The sequence below is a fragment of the Populus nigra genome, chromosome 4 (genome assembly GCF_951802175.1).
Source record: "Populus nigra chromosome 4, ddPopNigr1.1, whole genome shotgun sequence".
Classification (NCBI taxonomy): domain Eukaryota; kingdom Viridiplantae; phylum Streptophyta; class Magnoliopsida; order Malpighiales; family Salicaceae; genus Populus; species Populus nigra.
Genome location: NC_084855.1, coordinates 7,890,936 through 7,907,916, shown reverse-complemented (window position 1 = coordinate 7,907,916; position 16,981 = coordinate 7,890,936).

Below are 16,981 nucleotides of genomic sequence, written 5' to 3'. Positions count from 1 at the left end.
ACAAATATCTTGTTTATAGTAGTTTGCTTTTTTGGCTGTCAAGGTGCTTCACATGCGACCCTTGATCAATTATGTCAAATGATTACTTGTGCTGCCCCAGCAATCAAAAATGTCAAGGCTTCGTTTAAGTGTTGCCCCTCTTTCCTCATCCAATAGCTTCTTACCTCGTCATTATGCAAGAATGGCTTCGAGAAAGGGTTGTTAAGGCTGTCATTTCAATATTAAAACAATACTTTTTTTTATTTTTAAATATTATTTTTTATATTAATATAAATAAATTTTAATAAAACACTATTTGGAATGAGGTTAGTAACGCAGCCTTGTTGCGTTATTTTTGTCGGTAAGGGATAAAGACAAAGGAAAGAGGGGACTATAGCCCCCAGGACTCTGTTTGTCCACGTGTCGAAATTCCTGGGTCTTTATTTCTATTTCTCTACATTTTTCTGTTTCAACATGAGAAATATATGCAGTAAAATCAGGAAATGGAAAGGAGCAAACACCCGAGCAAAGGACTGCAAATCTGTTTGCCATTCCCCCCCTCCACAGTAACACGTGAAACTCTCTATTGGTATTTATGACGATGTCAAGAAAAAACAATTCATCAATTTTTTTCCAGCCACTAAAACTCCCCAATATCTTCTATTCTAGCCGCCGCCTGTGCTTGCATGCAAATCACTGTTGCTTTTCCATCTTTTCATTGTCACCAATCTTTCTTTTTTTTCACTATTCGCATAAAGTTTCTACTTGGAGGATCGTCGCGTACGATGCAAATTCTACATGATAGTGGGCATTGCTTGACGATTTGGATGAACCCATGCAATTAAACTGCAGTTTCGTGCTTACTGGTGGTGATTTACCCATTATCTCGCGTTTGTTTATGTTACAGTGCGTCTCTGTTTGCACTCTGTTTACCCTCTCGAGTTAATCATTATTTAAATCAGTGATCAGATTTCTTTTATTGCTTTATAAACATGATTTGATTTGATCTGCAGCATTGCGAAGACACCAATCTGGAAAATTCCCAAAACATTGATGTTTAAGGTTTGAAACTCATAATATCGAGGCCCTCTTCGTCTTATTTTGATGCATTTAGGAGAACATATTCTCGATCTCGAGGTATGAACTCGGAAAGCTAAAGGAGGGAACAGCAATCTGGTGCATGTGTCGGTTGTGCTATGCTTTTCACGCACGACTGCTACTTTAAACAAATAAAATGTTTAGTCAACCCCCGTTTTGCTCTGATCAGCATCCGATTTGCCCAGGAAACAAGTAGCTGTCATTCAAAAAAAAATTGATTGCTTCTAAAACAAAGTATAGTGTCCCCTGCCTTTTACCAAAAACAGAGCTTTTTGTTGCGAGGATATTTTTTTTCTATTTAAAATGCTAAATTTCTTCATTATTTGTTTTACGAAATTACATAAATATAAAAAAATGCAAGTATTTTACATGACTTATTTCAAAGCTTTTTTCTCTCTATATCATTGATTATAATAATAGTTGGGGTATGATTGTAGTTAATTTTTAAAGTGTTTTTACCTTATAAATATATTAAAATAATATTTTTTAATTTTAAAAAAAATTATTTTTTATATTAACACATTAAAATGATCTAAAAACATCAAAAAAATATTAATTTAAAGTAAAAAAAATTTAATTTTTTCAATAAAACTTTTGAAACGCAAAAACAAACAAGACCCTAGGTTAAAAAAATTAGTGTGTTATTATAGTATTTAACTTTCTTTTTTAGATTCTTGAAATTAATAACTACTCTAGCAAAAAATACACATATATGCATGCACTCATGTTACAGGAAGACCAAGATGTTATAAATCTTTTAATATAAATAAAATATCTATGTTATAATATTCTTAACATGGCAGGGTTTTTGTTGGTCATATAATTTAATCAGGTACTATTTTTAATGTCTTTCAATACAGCATTCAGAGCATAATATCATATAAGAATACCAAAGAAACTCTCGACCATCAGACATGTCTCTTACGTTAACTAAATATATGGTTTAGTCAACAACAATGACATTAAGTTAAATATTAACACATTATTATGATTTTGTCTGTATTATGACAAATATTTGACAGCTAAGTTTGTGTTTTTGCAGGCTCGTATATATAATAATTCTGGGCTCGAATCTATGATTTGATCCTCTTACCTCGCCTCAAAAATATCTTATGGATAGAACCTTATTATTTATTTATTTATTGGAAAGAAAGAAAAAAAAAAGCCACTCAACCTGGGAAATAAAAAGGAAAATTCTCAAAATGCCAGGATGAAGGATGATGGGCCTTCATACACAAGAAGGGCTTCCTAAGCCCGTCATGAACAGGCCCTTTAACCCTCTTCAACCATTTCACCAATGGAGCACCCTCAAATGACCCCAACAGCTTTTTCGTTATAAATAGACCGTGGGCTTACAACATAAGACGTCGAGACAAGAAACACAGATTTGATTCTACGCGAACGGGCCGTGTCGGTCCTATAGCCACAAAATCCAGTGGGCGGTGGATTTTATCCTTAACGTTCTCGAGGCCTATCCTTCCGGTATAGTATGTTTGAGAGGTGTTTTTTTTAAAAAAATTATTATTATTATTATTATTATATGCTATGCAGTTTTAACAAGAGATGGAAATGGTGGTTAGCAGAAGCAGCCTGGACCATTGGGATTAGTTGAGCACGGGTTCTCTGCTGCGAAGATCCGGTTACCGTGCACTTTGAAAACTCTTTTGTTTTTTTTAATTATAAAACTAGTTGAATGATTCTTGAGTCTTTTTTTTAATGTTTACGTGTGTGAGGTTAGGGTATCAAAATTTTATTTTGATTTGAATAATAATTTTAAATTTAAGTATAGTAGGATATTCAATTCATAAATATCTATTTATTATTTATATTTAAAGTTAATGTGATATCGTGGTAATGATTATTTTTTAAAATATTTTTTATTTTAAAATGTACTGAAATATTTTTATTTTTAAAAATTTATTCAGCATCTTAAAATAATCTAAATACATAAAAAAATTAATTTTAAAAAATAAACAAATTAATTTTTTTAAAATACATTTAAAACACAAAACAACATTAATTTCATATACCGGTGCACATTATGGTCCCACTCTTTTCTTTCCGGATATAATTCGCATACGGTTGCTCAAGCGAGCTATCCGGGCGTCCATCAGAGCAAAGCCCATGTTGACGGAAGCAAAATGACGGACCCCAAATTTGCGACGAGCCCAATTTCAAGTGAAACTTCTGGCCCAAGTCCAGATACTAATGACGATAGACACTGTGTTAATGAATGATCATCGTCGATAGCTTGGGATAATACAAGGTAGAATCTGGATAGTGGAGACTGTCCTCATTAAGTAGTAGCTTCAATTTTAGAGAGTGTCCAGTATATTTTCTTCCTATCTATGTGGTCGACGGGGGCGATTTTGTCTTTTTAAATATTTTTATTTATATATAAAAAAGAATAGTATTTATTTATTATAAAAGAAATTTGTAACTAAGGAGACCGGTGTTTTAACTTTCCATCCTTCTCAATATATTAAACTAATACATAATGATAAAATGAATGCAATTCTAAAAATATGCTATGATTAAGATATAGGAATTGTTTATGTGTCATTGCATCTAAAAAATATCATTTACAAAACTTTATCCTCCAATAAGAATCTAACACATATTAGGTCCCTCTTAATGTATATGCAAATAAAAAATATCAAAACATTGATACCAATTTTTTAAAAGAAAAAATTATATAAAAAAAGTCAAACTCAAAACTTTAAATTCATAATTTATTAGCGTATATTTATTGTAAATTATGTTTATTATCATAAATTTTAGTTTAAGATATTCGGGGAGATGTGAAAGCAGAAAAATAAAAATAAAAATAATCAAGAAAATCATATTTTATACTTTACCAATCCACATCAAGAGTAAACCGTTGTTGGCAACTGATCATGACACTTTATTATTATTAAAATGATATAAAAAATATACAAATCTTGGTTTAATTTTTTTTCACGTATATAAAATATATTACCACTGTTGTTTAAACACCACCAATACTACCATAACAACAACACTTTATTATTATTATTATTATTATTATTATTAGAAAAAATAAACAGGATTATAATAATTTAATGGAATTTAAATAATTGATTATATATGAAATTGAGCATCTAAATCATACCTGTTGACAATACACTCAATCACGAAGTCTTTTGATTAAACGTTGCATAGGTAACTGGTCATGACACCAGCCTCTGAAGATACATATAAAACCTGGTTTCTATGAAGTAACTAGCTTAACAAGCTTAAAAGGCTCCGTATCGCAGCATGACATCAAACTTCCGGACTAAATTCCAAAACTGAATGAATGATTAAGCGAATAAATAAATAAACCGACAGCACGTTATTTTTTAGTCTCTTACCATTTAGATTAGTTTATGTCCAGAGAATAAGTAGTTTATCCGCACGCACTTCGTCTGCTTGCTGACCGAATAAAAAAATTTAACATAAAAATAATATCTAGATTATAAAAAATCCTGCTTAATGTTGACATATTAATATGTGATTTTTACTTCAAATATGTGATTTTTATGCAAGCATATTTGAAAATATAGTTATAATTGTTTTTAAAAGTAATTTTTATTTCAAAACATATTAAAATAATATATTTTTTATTTTTAAAAATTATTTTTGAAATTACTACATCAAAATAATTTAAAAATATATAAAATATATTAATTTAAAGCAAAATAAAAAATAAAAATTTTTTAAATTTTTTCAAAATATTTTTAAAATCCAATACCAAACAAAAAAAAATTGAGCTCCGTTTGATGAAAATTATGACTCGAGCATTTCATCTGTAGGACCCAACCTCAAACAATTATCAATGACCAGACGAATGATTCTTCGATATTCGTTTTCAGACAATGAACTACATGTTCTCTAGCTTATGCTAATTAACAGGGCAAAAACCCGCAATCAAAACTCAAAACAACCGCGGCCCCGCCCCAAACCTCCCTCTCAAGCTACATGGAAACCTACTTTATTTTTACTCAGACGACCATATTTGATTCTCGAATGCCCTTGTCCTCGGGGGGAGATGGCAAGTTGGGCAGCATCCTCTTGTAATGACGGGGGCCAATGACTTGCTATCAAGATATATACACACGCAGCAATCAAATCCCATGTATAGAATCTAACACAGATCAGTTAACTGGATTTAAAGGTTGAGGGGCCTCGTGAATTGTTTAAGAAGCAGTGGGTATTTTATTTTAATTTGATCACTTGAAACAAGTTACAGGCACCATGTTTTGACAGAAAGAAAGTGGATTGAAAGAAGAAAAGGTATATTCAAAGTTGGAAAGCTCACTGATAATGTGGTCAAAGTTGGTTGATGAAGTCGGACTAGTTAGATCGTGAGTGGATTTGTCATCGACAAAAGCTGGTCAGTGATGCCAATGGGCAGTGACGCACCCTGCACTAGACGATTTTTTATGGTTAATAATAGATGGTGTCCCTTGCGGGAATGGGCCCGATAAAAGCCTTATGTTCAACGCCGAGGAAGCACATTTTCTTTTCTACAGTCGGTGGAGAGCGAGAGAGATTGAGGGTTTTAGTTGTAAGAGGCAGGTGACCGTTGAGGGTGTGCGAGAAAATGTGAACGAGTGGGTGGAAGACCAAAGACCTTATTAGTGGATTTATGAGTGTTCACGTTCCTCTTCGAAGCGGCAAGTGCTCAATTATTGGCCAAATCTCCAGACTGATCATCTTTGTTTCTAGTGCTTTTCCCCTTTCCCCTTCTTTATATCATGATAATGTTTGCAGGGAAGAACTCACTATGACGTGTTGCTTTTTGTCCGTTGTTGGGTATATTTATGGCTACTCCCGTGGGAATTATTGACAAATATCAAAGAGATCATGTGCTTGCCAAAGTTTTTTTCCTGTTAGGGTTCTCGGTTGTTGTACACTAAGCATTTCCATTGCCCCTATCCTCTACATAAATATTCCATCTATCAGTAGCGGCAATATATGTCTGATTATCTGGATTCTAAAGAGCATGTCTGCTTTCCAAAATAAAAAAAAATAAAAAAAAAAATCAATGATGTCCTTTAATAAACGAGCAAATAATTGATGAGCCCATTGCTTACGAATGGCATCATCAGTCTCGGAAGAAGTTGCCCGGGCCAAACAAGCTTTCGCATGGATTGCAGAGTAGCTTATTGTTGTCGGATATCATTTCGGAATTGAGTTTAATGGCTCCTTCGACAGTAATATAAGGTTTTTATTTAATAAAAAATTCCAAGATTAAATAAAGTATATTTATTAATTATGTTTTATAGAATGAAAGGTGACTCCACTTAACAAAAGACACCGAGTATAAAATATAAAATGAAGATTAATCAAGGCTCCACTTGCTAAACATATATAAAAAAATAAAAATATTTCTTATTATATAGTTTTGCATAAGATCTCCATTTACTTTAAATCTGCTACGGAAGACATACTTGGTTGGCCTTAATGCTGATCCTATTCATATTCTGCTATAAAATCAAGGATAGTGATTATATTAATTATCCTTTAATTCATTCCGTTCTAATTAAAAGAAAACTATAAGGACTGTGCTGATAGCATGTGAGGTGATGTGGACTATAAATAAATGTGGATTATAATAATGAATTAACAATTTTGCCCTTCACTGCTACAAGATTACCGGGCCTTGCATGGGGTAAAATGATCTTTTTCAAGTTGTCAAAAAAATCACGTACGAATTGAAACGAGAGAAGAAGGTTTTTACGCATGTCTTCAGCACAGTAAAAAAAGTCCTTAAAAACAAAATTTTCTAAGCCCTGGCCTTAGGCTCTTTATCACCCTTTCATCTTTTTTATAAGTTTAATGATGCATTTGCCTTTAAAGTCAAAATTTTTCTGCATCTTTTTATTTTGGATTTTTTTTGCAATAATTAGATTGTTAAAAGGTTTTTTTAGTAATTGAGTTAGAATAAATATTAATAAAAATAACTTGACTAGCGCATGCAACAAGCGTAACATGTTTGGTAGTGTCGTAGCGATTACTTTTCAAATAATTTTTCGTGTTGAAATACATGCAAATGATTTTTTTATTTTTTAAAAATTATTTTTGACATTAATACATCAAAACGATTCAAAACATACAAATCATATTAAATTTTAATAAAAAAAATTGATTTTTTTTTAAAATTCCCAAACAGTTTCAAACTGTCCACTTTTTTGATAGTGTGGGATGCCATGTGGTGATCATACAATGGCTTCAGGACGTTCAATTCATCTTAGCTTCCTTTTCATATAGGTATAGTTTGTCTTTCAAATAGGCATGTGTGACCTTTTTTTTTTCCATTTCTCCACCTTGGTTTTAGCGTTGAACCCACAAAAAATATATAAAAAAACCCTTCAATTTGTTATTTCTTGATTGAGCTCACGTCTGTAATTTCATGGATTGTGAGTTTAGGATGTTAATCCGAGTTTAGAAAATTTATTCAGATTTTTTTTATTTTTTTAAATACATATTTTTTCAATTTTATTCTTTAATATTTATTTAATTAGGGATTGAATTCTTTTTTTCTATTTGCTTTCTATAAGAATTTTCACTAATCTTGATAATGACCTAGGTTATCTCAAGTTTTTTTTATTTGTTCTTTATTCAATTTAGCTTTTTTTTTAAACTTTGTTTTTAAATTAAATTAATTAATTAAATATAAATATTATATGCTCATCTTATTATATTTTATAGTTTGCTTTCTGGATCGTTGCTTTGATTGTCGGTGCATGCAGTCTCTCTTGGTGACAACATGAAGCTTTTTGTAGTGATGTTTGAACCGTCCTGATAAACTCTTTCTGATGGTTGAGTGGTGTCTACGATGAAGCAACGATAGATTTTTGAAGGACTTTTCTTTAATTTTCTTTTGAATATGATAAATTATTGTATTTTTTTTGTTTACATTATTTTTGATGTTTTTTTAAAATCATATTATTTAATTAACTGAATTTATTGAACCTGGTTAAATTAATAATACAAATCTTATATTTTTTTTTATCTTTTTAATAACAATAACAATATTTTAATATTTTTTATATTAAAAAAAAATTACTCGGCTCGCAGAGTCACGGACCGCAAATCTGCTGAATATCTAAAAACAATTGGCAAACAGCGAGACATAAAATACCAAATTACAACGTACAAGTCAATCAAATAGACCACTCTATCCATCTAGATGGTCTTGCCGAGACGACTAATATAGTACCGGTCAATGTATAGCTACATAACATTTTTAAAAAAGAAAATCAGGGATGAACAAGAGGATAGCACAAAGGTGTGGGTCCCATGTTTCTAAATAAACAATATATTAAACTCATACTTTGATTACCATAAAGAATTTTAGAGAGAAAGAAACCAGTTATTTTTGCGTTGTCATTTTATTTTTGGCCATTTCTTATTCTTAAGACCTACCATGATATCCTCATCAACAAGTTTACAAATATTGCCGTCTAAGCTTAGCGGTTCTTTGTTTTCTACTTAGCCAGCGATTCTGATGTGACGACCTCAATGCCTGACTCCCTGTTAATTTGCATAATACAGAATTATTACTCGTATTTTCTTTTCAAATTATTGTGCAGGATATCTAATTTATTAATCTTCAAAAATTAATTCCCATCATTATTAATTTTTAGTTAGCTACCATAAATTAATAAGTAAATCTAGAAAAACCAAAGATTTTTTGAGTAGAAAAATCAAGAGGTCTTTGAGATTAATTTTCCATTCACCCATGATTTATTTAAATCATGTTAATTAAAATGACTTTTCAACAATCCCCTACATGAATGGAAATTGTCTCACAAATTTGAAAATTACTAAAATATTTGTTGAGAGATACTAATTTGGTGAATTAGTACTTTAGGATATGTAGCCTTTGGTTTTGAACATTTCTTAGTGAAATACTATCGAGTTTAGTCTGCTAAATAATAAACGTTATGTCTTAAACCATTCAATCTTTTATGTAAACTAAGACAATAGTATTCATATAGTTCCTTACCTGAAGATTTCATTTGGTTCTTCACCACTCATATAAGTGATCTTTCATTAAGAGTATTCTACTATACTTCAGTGTATCAAGATATGAGAATCATTAAAAGCTCAATTCACTTTTTATCACGCTGCAGCTAGTAGTTATTTCATCATAAGAATAAATATGAAATAATAATTTTCTAGTACTACCAAAAATATTATGTGACTTAGTTTTTCATTTGAACCTAGATCATAGGATCTTCATTCAACCAGGTATTATTATCATCATTACACTGTCTTATATTTCAAAGAATTTAAGCGTATTTCTCTCGATGAATTATATATAAGTTCTTTTGACAAACATTTGGTTACCGGATCTATAGTATTTTTATTTGACTTTACATAATCAATAGAAATAATTATATTATAGAGTAATTATTTAACGATATTATATCTACAAAGTATATATCTAAACTTCCCATTACACATTTTTTTATGCTCTTCCAATTGCTGACCGATTATAATAATGGATACAAATAACTGACATTGGTTTTGAAAATTATGGAATATCCTCTAAGAAATTATGAATCCATTCGACTTCATTTCCAACTTTATCAGAAGCAATAAACTTTGATATCATCGTGCATCAAGCGATACATGTTTGTTTGGAAGATTTTCATGATATAGTTACTCCAGCTAAGTGTGAAAACATATCTACTCATGGATTTTAAATCATTAGTATTGGATATCAAATTAAAATCAATATACTCTTCTACTATTACTGAATAACCAATATAGTGTAGCCTATAGTCCAAGGTTTACCTTAAATACTTGAGTACTATTTTTATTGTCTTCAAAGAAAACTCTTGATCTTGGCTTATTACAGTCCTTGAATCAATCATCTTGAAATATAGGAATTTACCAACTATGAATTTTTTCATATTGATATCTTTAGCTTTGTACTTTTTATCTAAAACTTTTTATAATATTTTTGCACTATTTATTGACATATCATATAATGTATTGTCCAACCAATTCAAGATGTAGTTGTTGCATATAAAATCAATATGATTTCGTGTATCCACACCACCACCACAGTAGTAGGGTAGATTTATTTTTTTATGATTTTGACTCTTTCTCAGTCAATAACTTTGCCACGTTTAAGGTGTTCAAATAAAACAACATCTTTTGTTATCACCTCTTAAAATTCAATCCATTAAACTTTTTTAGATTTCTCACCATACATCAAAGAAGATGATGATGAAATCCTAGTAGTGCTTTTCAAAGCAACATTGATTGACACAATCAGATCTGGAGTGAGAAAAGTAGAAGACATGATATAATTTATAAAAAACAATAGTCGATAATATTTATAGGTAAATGCTTTGGGTCCACAATAAGCCAAAAATAAAAATTATAATAAAGCAACATGATAAATAAAAATAATTAAACTATACAAGATAAAATTAACTTTTATTCACTTTCTTGGGTTGCTTTATTGAGTCTTATTTTATTTATTGTCATTATTTTACTCATAAACTGCAACGTGTGCATTAGAAAATAAAAAAAACTAAAAACAAAGGGCTTAATTTGCTACTGTTGGAGGTGGAGCTGCTGCTGGATCTAGAGTGTGGAAGTGATTAATTTCTCAAAACATTATTTTGCGATAAATTTATTTCTCAAAACTCGAAGCTACTTCACTATCTACCAATAGGATCGAGATCAAGCACTATAATTGAAGAGGAAGTTAACGATCATCAAAGAAAACATCTTCACTTTCTTGGAACGCTTGTTTAGGTGTTGAGAATGTGTGGGATTTTCCCTGAAAGTGAAGAGAATAGAAGAAAGATTGTTTTAGGGTTTTTGAAGTGTGTTTTTTTGGTTTTTCTCTGTGTTTTTTTATTATGGTTTTTTTTTCCTTCTCTGTAGAAGCAGAACAACAAAGCAAGAAAGTGATAGCTTTGAAAAGAGAAAAGTTAGTTTTGAAATGATAAAATTGGACACAAAACGTTATCTTGTAATAAAGTTTTTTTTTTCTGGGTCGGGTTTTAGGGAGGTAGAGTAGTTCCTTTGTGAATATGTTGTTACAGTCTGTGTTTTTTTTTCCATCCATTTACAAAAGGTTCTTTTCGCAGAAGGGACACACATGTAATCTATATAAATTTACATATGCATTTTAGAATTATATGTTTACTTGGTATTGTGGTGGTTTGTGTTTTTCAAAGAATTTTTTAAATTATTTTTTCTTTAAAAATACTTCAAATTGATTTTTCTAAGTATTTTTGATGATTTTGATATGTTGATAGCAATTTAAAAATTTTAATAAAATTTCTTGTTTGAAATTATTTTGAGTGTCAATAATTGAATTCTAAATGGAACTCAATCTTTAAAAATATTGCAAAAATAAATTAGATCAACTCTTTTAATTTATAATTTTTTTAAAAATTTAATATTAAAACTAGTTTTTTAAAATAACCATCTAAGATCTACCCATTCTTTTGTTTTTGAAAAAATAAGATAAAGATGATGATGATAATATAAAAAATAAAATATATTGAAAATTATGCACGCATATGAATGTATATTTTCTGCTGTTAAAATGTTTTCTACGAGATTTGTTAGTTTGTATGGTAATAAATTGAAAATTATGCACGCATATGAATGTATATTTTTAATTTAACTAATTACAACTGAGATAATTATAAATAGTTATGATAATCATGAAAAATAAAATACGATTGGATGGGAAAACACGTGGTTAACAAAAAAAAAATCATATTTTTGAGTAAAAATATTTTAAAAACAATTAGGAATTAATAGGTACCCGTAATTAAGGTATCATAAATTCAAGCTCATTACTACCTGAGTGTGAAGGAGAGAATAATTTATATGGCTTCCAGTGAGAAAATAAAAAGCATGTCGTTGATGATTCGAGCAGCCAACACTTTTGTCTTGGTCCATCGTGGCCCTTGAGATTAAATGATTAGAGAGATGAGCCAATTGTTTTCCACCATACCCTCACTTCCTCGCAAAGGTACAAAAAGAACTCCATCGAGCAGCCCACTTACACCGCAACAATCAAGTAATCATCATTGAGGCGCGTGGACCTCTCTCTGCTCTGATCACCACTGGAAAGCGAAGGGCTGTGCATTTACGCGCACAAGAGGAGAGTCTTGGTTTTAGATGCCTTTTCTGTGATCACATAACATTATCCACGTGTTTTCTAAACTACTGAGTGAGGTATTAAAGTCAACCTCGGCGGCTTGAAGCTTCCGTGCTTCAGCACTCTACCAAATAAATAAAATAAACGACACTCACAGTTTTAACTTGAAGGGTAGCAAGACTTTTCCGAGTTAATAAAATAGTTCACAGACTTAACAGAAATTTACCGATGTACTTGTTCAAGTTAAGTTATTCGGTGCTCTTTTTAAAAAAAAAGATTTCGAAATCGAGTCTTATGAATCAAATATAATATTATCGAAAAAACTTTACTTTTTAGAGGCCACATTAGTCTGGGTTCAATAAATTTCTAAATATAAAAAATTAGATAAAATTTTATATATATATATATATATATATATATATATATATATATAGAAGCACAATTTAAAAGATTTGGCAAGTGTGCGAACATGGTTTTCTAAAGCGTTGTTATCATAATATTAAATATTATTATAAATTATTTAAAATAAATACCCGACATGAAATAAAGTTAGGCTACAAAATGATATTTGATGTCTCTAGTCGGTGACCTAGGGTTCCTTATACGCCCGTCTATTTCTCTACATCTAGAAAGTGTGCTCTTTCCTTCATGTTTCCTTTCATTTTAGAGAGGGATGGATTGAAACTAGCTCCCGAGGGATGCCGACCTCTTCTTTAAAGTAAAAAAATCGCCTTCTTAATATATATATATATATATATATATATATATATATATATATATATATATATATATATATTCCAATTAATGGATTTCGAAAGGTACATTATACAGTATGGTTGTTGGCAAATGGCAACATTATTGTTACTATTTTTTAATTCGACCTAACAAGAATGTGCTCAGATTAAGGGCCACCTTCTTGCCTGATTATATTTGTAATTTTGGTCAATGATTGCCATTATCGATATCTTGAGTTGTTGCCTTGACTCCACAAAATTCATCTCGTCAAGCGTAAAACGTTCACTTGGTTTCTTCCCCTTGTTCGATCTTCGCCCCATTTTAGATACAAAAGTTCACCCCTGTCATGTTTTTCTTTCAATGAACGGTATTTTCATCGGAATTTTTATTTTTTAAAATAATTATTTTTTTATATTTCTAGATTATTTTAATGTACTGGTATTAAAAATTATTTTTTTAAAAAATATATTATTTTAAAATATTTTTAAATAAAATACATTTTAAAAGTCAATCCTAAGAAACTCATTATTATTACATGAAAATCCTACATTTCTCGGCAACTTCCTGCCTTTGATGACGTACTGGGTCATCATAAGCCGAACTAATTTATGGAGAAGTAAAAGATTTGTCACTATCTATTTATACAAAGACGGGACTTTGGAAATTAATAAAATGTCTTCATAGTAACTTTCAGGCTTCAGGGTGATGGCTGGTAGTATTGATGTCTTGTATTTCAATTTAGATGGTGCTGTTAATACTGTTTTATTATTCTTAGTTGAAGAGAAATAGAAAGCTTAACTTATTAGTTAATTAATCTTTTGTATTTATATATATAGAGCAATATATAATAGTTAATGTAAAGATTACAATACTAAATTAATCCTATAATATTTCCTATATATAAACATTCTATAATACACCCTTTTTAAGTTGAGGATGGAAGATTGACCTGAAGGTTGAATCGAAAAGTAGTAAAAGAAACAGTATGAAGCGATTTAGTAAAGACATCTTCAAGTTGATCTTGAGAAGATATAAAAACAATTTTGAATCTCTTTCTTTGCAACCTTGTTTCATACAAAATAATAATCAACTTCAACATGTTTAGTACAAGCATAAAATATATGATTCGCTAACAAAATGGTAGGAGCAGAAACAGAAGTAATATGCAAATCTAACAATAAATACTGAAGCTAGATAACCTCAATAGTATCGTCTGCTAAGGCTTTGTATTCAGCCCCGGTAAAGGAGCGGGCAACCATGCGTTGCTTGCTTGATTTCCAAGAAATTGGTGTATAACTAAAGAAAATAAGGTAACCACCCATAGACTTGCGATCATCAATACTACCTCCTCAATCTGCATTTGTAAAGCCATATAAAGCAAAGAAGAAACTACGAGTGATATGTAACTCATAGAAGACCATACCCTGAAGATAACACAGAATGCATTTAACGAAAACCCAATGAGAATCTGTAGGAGCATGCATAAAATGACAAACTCTATTAACAACAAAATAGATGTATGATCTCGTAAATGTAAGATATTGAAGAGCACCAATGATTTGATGAAAACGTGTAGGATCAGAAAATAAGGAATCGGACATCACTGTAACTTTGGAGAGAGAAATAGGAGTATCAACAGATTTGCAAGAGGTCATATCAGCCTAAGTAAAGATGTCAAGAATATACTTATGTTGTCGTAACATCAGACCCATACTGGTGGATTGAACCTCAATGCCCAAAAAATAATGAACATCTCCTAAGTCTCGAAGCTTAAATTCTGAACTCAATAATTGTATTAGGCATTGAAGTATAGTAGAGTCGCTACTTGTAAATATGATATCATCAATATAAACCAAAAGATAAAAGATATCAGCACTTACAGACAAGATAAATAAGGAGGTGTCAACCTTGAAAGCGTGAAAGCCAAGAGAAAGCAGAAAATCACTTAGATAAGTGTACCATGTCTGCAGACCCTACTTCAAACCATATAAAGACTTATACAACTGGCACACATGAGAAGAAAGAGTAAAGTCAACAAAACTTGAAAGTTGTTTCATATAGACGTCTTCGACAATGACTCTATTGAGGAAGACGTTATGTATATTGAGTTGATGAATCTTTTAACCACGCGAAACCGCAATGGAGAAGACTAACATGACAGTCGCCCGCTTAATGACAGGACTAAAGGTCTTAGAATAATCAATGCCTTATTGATGGGTAAAATCTCTAGTAATTAATTGCGCTCTATATCACTTAATGTTGTCATCCGCAAGACGTTTTATCTTGTACATCTAAGAACCATTAACAATATTCATTGAATGATGAAAAGGAACCAATGATCAAGTGTCGTTAGAGTACAATGCCTGAATTTCATCTTGCATAACATCATACCAAGCCTCATACTTGTCAGCATTATCGCATGCAATAGGTTCATAAGTGGGATGAGAGAGTACCTGACAAAGAGGTCCAATAACCACGGCCAAAGACGTCGTCAAATGTGTTGTCTTGGGTAGCCATGGGCGAAGGACCATGGGATGCTGGCGAGTTGCAAGATGAGATAAAGGAGAACCTAAATTTGTAAGCCACTAGAGAGGATAAGATGAGAGATCAACAATTAAATTCAGGATGACTAAAGAACCAAACCGAGCCATGGAGCTCGTGGCAGCATAACCTGGTGAGACTGCAGCAGAACCAGGAGTCTCTGCAGTTGCAGACCTGGAAAAATGCAACCCTGAAGAAAGAGAACGTGTACCTAAAGAATGATCATTGGAGAAACAAGTAAATGATGACATGGAACAAGGCTGGGGGCTGTTAAATAGTGGCAAACACGGTTAGGCAGTGGGTTGTTAGGTTGGGTGGTTTGTTAGTATGGTAGATTAGCGTTACAGTGGGGGAGAAAATTGGTAAAATAATCAAGTATGGCAAGTGAGTAGGATGTATAGGATGAAGCGATCTAATAAAAATACAATTTAAAACGTAGTTTTAAAATAGGAACTAAAACAGTTTTATTTAATATTTTTTATATTTTTTATTGAAATTTTAAAAGTAATTAATTTAAAATGAACTTGGTTTGTATTATTGAAAATATAATGTATAGAAAAATAAATAGATATATCTTTATTTTTCAAAAATACAACCACATAGGTTTTTTCTCACACACTTAATGTTGACTGCTGAGGTGGTAGATATTGCAAATGTTATAAATAAGTTACTTAATGAATAATAATTCTAGGTTATTACTAATAATTTAGTATTATTTTAAAAAAAAACATTTACCTACATAGCCATGAATCACTGTAAAAACATTCTTTCTGTGCAACAAATAAAAAATTATCTTAAAACAAACCATAAAGTAATGTTCCTCACAACATAAGAACAAAAGCCCCTTTTAAATACTATAACCAAGCAAGAATAGCGACCACTAGACAAGTAATCCGCTGGGTTGATTTAATTTTTTTTTTATGTAAAAAAGAAATGGTTAGGCTATCATAGTGTTTTTTAAAAAAGTAATAAGAACACAACACTCAGGTCATAAACTAAACTACATCTAATAAAATTAGTTAATTTAATAATTTAATTTAAATCAAAGGCAACACTAGAAAACAAATCATAAAACTGAAAAAATGAGTCATCAATATCATACATGTAAGGAAAAGAAAGAAAAGATCGCTGGAGATCTACCTCCACTCCACCGTGGATATCGCTCACAACCAAAAAAGTTTGCTAAGATGATTTAAATTTCACTGCAAAATAAAGTAAGACAACATTGAAAGAAACTATATGGTTCGCTAGAGTAATGCCTTGGAAAAAGAAAACTGAACAAAATACAATGAAGTGAGTATCCATATATTTAATCAATTAATTCTATTTAATTCAAAAAAAAATAATCTTAAAAAAATATATTTAACAAAGAAAATAAAATAAAAAGACTCTGGATAACCCAACCAAATAAAAAAAAGGATGTAGAAAGCACATAAAAAAACACAGAGCCCAATCTTAAATAAAATAAATATTGAA